Here is a 4,761-nt window from a genome sequence, read left to right as displayed (position 1 = left end):
CCGCCCCCCCCCCCCGGCGGTGGATGCGATCGGAGGCTCGCTTGCTGATGCCTTGTCCCAGGCGCACCACTGGAGGCAAGGCTGCCCCCCCCCCTTTTCCCCTCCCCCAAGGAGGGGGGGGGTGCATGCAGGCGGAAGGCGCGGAGCTCAGAGTGAACAGATGGGGGCGGGACGGGGGGGTTGCAGGGGGCAGCGTGCGAGCAAATCCCAGCTGCCGGCGGTGCAGTTCCTCGGCTCCCCGGACTTGTTGCAAAGAAACAGCCCGCGAGGTTGCCATGCTCAGCATCCGGCTCCGCGTGGCTGGCGGGGGGGGAAGATGCAGCTCCAGCTCCATTGGTCTGGTAGCCAAAAGAACATCCCGCCGAACAAAGTATCCAGCTACCGGGGGGGCAGGGATCTGGCTACAGTTGTTGCCAAAGCAATCCTGAAGAGTTAAAAATAATCCATGAAGGGTCCAGTTCCCGGTGATTGATTTATTTTTTTTGGAGGGATCCAGCCACATAAAATGCAACATGAAATGATCACAGCAGCCAGCTGCAGGTGGCTTTTTTTTGGGAGGTGGGCAGGGCATAGCCCAGCTCGATTTCTTTGTCTTGTTTGTTGTAAAATAATAGTGTATTATTGTTATTATTATGTGTTTATTATGAGTAGTGACAATGCTAACTAAAGTATTTAGTCTCTGGTCATTTTTGGGGGTGGGGGGAGGAAGCACCCCGCTAAATTTGTCTTGTTGCAACATGATGATTTGCTCATGATAAAATAGCCGGCTTCCAGCCACTTTTTTTTTTTTTTTTTGTATGGGGCAGGAAGTATCCAGTTCGATTTGTCTTTTTGCAAAATCATAATAAAATATTACCACAGCACCAATGATACTTTATTACCTAGGGGCGGGTCACTTCCTGGGGTAGGGGGCAAGAGAAATATCCAGCTACATTTGTTTTGGAGGGAAAAAAAAGTTGCCCGGTAAAGTGATGAACATTTGGCAAATAAGTAATCAGACAGGGTTTTGGTTCACTGTTTTCGGTCTTGCACCTGCTTAACTTCATATATGTGGGTAGGTGCTGGAACAAGGGGATCTCAGCACCCCCACTGTACAAAATTTTCCAGCACCCTGGCATATACACCCAGCTGCCAGCTCACTGAAATCAATGGAATTTATGCCCAGGTTTAAAGTTAAACATGTGGCTATCATCAGGACCTGAGCTGATTTCAACTTGTCTTCTGCTCTGGGCCTAGTCTTGCGAAGAGCTCTGAAACAATTTGCAGGATCAGGCTTTTGTTTTGTTTTAGCTCAAAAGAAAACTAAATGTAGTTAAGAGCCCCATTCCCACAACCCCTTAAGCACCCAGGTAACTTTCCCTCTGTGAGTTCAATGAGGCTAGCAAAGTGTATTTAAGTTACTCACGCATGTAAGGGAATGCAGGAACTGGGCCTAAATGTGTCTTGTTGCAAAAAAGGTGGAAAAAAGAAAGAAAATACAAGACAATCCAACTAAAAATACTGTATATGGACAGAATGTCCTGGTGCAGAGCTGCTATTAGTCTTGTAAAAATAAATAAGTAAATAAAGTTTCCAGCTACAGTTATAACAATGGGGCCAACACTTAAGGCCCCAATAATGACTACTTATGTGTACACATCCATGTGGCCAACTCTGGCTATATTTAGTGTGTTTCTTAAAGCTAGAGTCATGGGACTAGGTAAGAATCTCAGCTTTCATTTAAAGAAGAAAAGTTCCTAGCCCTTTCGGTTGCAGACAAAAGCTTGGAAATGTAACACACACACACACACCCCAAGACTCCAGAACGAGAAGGTGAATAAAAAGAACCCAAAATGTTTTATTGTTTAAAATCTCATGATTTTTAAGCCAATGGCCTGGTTGTGTGGGTCCAATTCCAGGAACGGGGGGCCTTGAATGAAGGGACTGCTCACAAGGTGTGAAGTTAAACCTGTGAGTAAATCTTTGCAGGAATGCAGCCAAAGTTATGAACAGGCCAGAGAATTTTCAAGTAAAGTCCATGAAGGGATGGGAGGTTACTGAATTAATGTATGATTCATAATCTCTCTCGACCATGGTTTCCCCCAATACTAAAATGAAAAGCCTTCAACTTAAATCAGGACTGAAACTGATGAAGGTCTGAATGTTGGGGATTTCCACTTCTGTACTCCCCCTTCCCTTTCATACATGGACAGTCAAAATAGCAGGGCCAGGGGTTGAGGGCTTGATCTTGCAAGGAGCTGAGGCCCAGATCATCAAAGAGAAGTAGGTACCTAACTCTGGTTCATTTCAACAGGAGATAGGCCCCAGAATTCCTTTGAGAATCTCAGCTGGGCTGCTTTGGCCCTGATCCAGCAAAGTAAGTACAGGAGCAACCCCATGGAGTTCAGTAAGACCACTCACGTGCTTAGCTTTGTGTGTGTGCTAACGTGCTTTGCTGGGTCAGGATCAGAGTGCTCAGAACCTTGCTGGATCAGGGTCTTCGAGAGTTAGTAATTTCCCCCCAATGGCTTTATTATTAGTAATAATAATAATTAGTATTACAGCCATGGCTAGTGGCCCCTGCAGAAACATTGCTGTGAGTATTCACACACAGCAAGAGACAGTCCCTGCCCCACAAAGCTTCCAGTCTAAATAGACAAGACAGATAAAGGGTGGGGAGGAGGAAATACTATTATCCCCATTTGCAGAAGGAAAATACAGATTTCATTGAAAAAATTAGGTCTCTATTATGATGATGATTAATTTATGTGTATTACCATTAGTTCAAGCCCCTGCGATGGCAAAGATAATCTGTGAAGCGGGAACCAGTCGTACGCAGAAACGGTGATGTCTGCCTGAGTCTGCCACCAGCCTGAACCAATAACTCAAAAGGTCGGAACTTTCCAACTAATCTCAATGGGTTGATCACTCTGAACCCTAATGATGATAACGGTAACGTTCTCACTGCTGGAAGGGAGAGAGGAGCACAATCTTTTATCTCGCGGGAGAAGACCTATTCCCCGCTTTTTAAGCATTTCCTTTACCATCTGCGTCTAGAACTATCTGCTTCCTGAGCTCCGAAGCCTGGACGCTTCCTCCCATCTAGTGATTGTGATTGGCTGCCCAGCAGTCCTCGTTCAGGTTCATGCTGCCTTTCTTTTACCTCCCAATTTGACAGAAGACAGAAGGCACTGTCTCTTACCATGGGCTAGATCATGCTACTGTGACTCACACTAGATTGTGCCTAATGCCCTACAGAGTCTCATTGAAATCAAGGAGGCCAATGTGCTACTCGGTGTAAGTATGGCTGTGATTGTTAGCCCTCCATCTATGTACAGCGTCTAGAACAACAGGGTCCAGATCCTGGCTGACGCCAACCCGTAGAAGTCCCAGCTGAAATCAGGGTCTGTGTGCACACAGCAAGAGACAGCCCCTGCCTTGGTGATCTTTTCAGTCTAAATAGTCCACACAGACAAAGAGTGAGAGGGAAAACAGAGACACAGCGCGGAGAACGGATTTGCCCAAGGTCAAACAGCAGATTTGTAGCTGAGCTGGGAATACAACCCAGGTCTCTGACTTCGTCTAGAGCCCCAACCACTAGACCAGGTTGCTGCCAACAATAACATATTATAATGATCTAAGTAAATAAATCAAACTTATAGACAGAGGTATTACTCCTCCCCCACCATTCAAAGGTAAGACAGCCGTGTGAAACCAGCCATATCATAAACATATTAACCAAAGCTCCTTCCGCAAGGTTACATCTCAGTGAGTTGAAAGCGTAGCTGCTGTGCATTGCCACCTACTGATGTGGAATTGTGAACATCCCAGAGAAGCTTCCACAGCAACTCCCAGAGCGATACCTCTCTCCTCTTTTGTTCTCATTGCCCTGCACGGATTGTAATGGCTTCTGGCACTGAAACAGCCCTTGCTGGAAAATGATTGGGTTTGGTGTTTTAATGACAGTGCGAATGTGCTGCACTGGAAACACATTTTACAAGGAGGCGTGTTTAAGGAAATACCATGGGCAAAAATACCTTTTTTTTTTTTTTGGTGGAGGAGAAGGAAACCTACAGAACATGGAATCAAGTGTGTACATTAAGGGAGCTCTGGAGATCTTTTGTAAAGAGGCACTGACAGTTGTAGTCTTTGGAAGCTCACGATATATTTTTGAGATGGGTGTCAAAGGAGGTGGGAGTGAAGTCCTGACTCTGACATCCTTCATCACACTAAACTTTCATTGACTTCAGTGGGAGTTTGGCCTGAGAAGTGACTGCAGGATTGGACCTGATCTGAGCTTCCACGATCTTTTGGTTGTTGTACGTGGAAATGGTTTTCATTGGCTTGTGAAAAGAGAGAGAGAGCAGGAAGAAGAATTAAACATTTCCCTGCTGATGGAAACCCAAACTTCATGATATGTATGGTAGCATATAGTGGCCCCAAGATCAGGGCCCCATTGTGCCAGGCACTGTACATACATGTAGTGGGAGAGAGACTGCCCTGCTCTGAGGCCTTTGCAATCAAAATGGATTAGGCAGAGGATGGGTTAATATTGCTGTGTCGCAAACCGGGAACTGAGGCACTCACAGGGGAAACGGCTCTGTAAGGTCACACTGTGAGTCTGCAACAGTGGCAAGAATTGAATCCTGCTCTCCTAAGTACCAAACCACTACTTCAACCACAAGACCAGCCCTCCTCTCCCATGCTCTAACATGGCCAAGAAAGTGAAACTCACTAAAAATGAATAAAACCAACCAGTTTTGTTTCACTGTGCCAGTTTGT

The sequence above is a fragment of the Emydura macquarii genome, unplaced genomic scaffold (assembly GCF_026122565.2).
Source record: "Emydura macquarii macquarii isolate MOO-44397 ecotype Brisbane River unplaced genomic scaffold, CSIRO-AGI_Emac_v2 contig_2924, whole genome shotgun sequence".
NCBI classification, from domain to species: Eukaryota; Metazoa; Chordata; order Testudines; family Chelidae; genus Emydura; species Emydura macquarii.
This window is presented reverse-complemented; position numbering follows the sequence as displayed.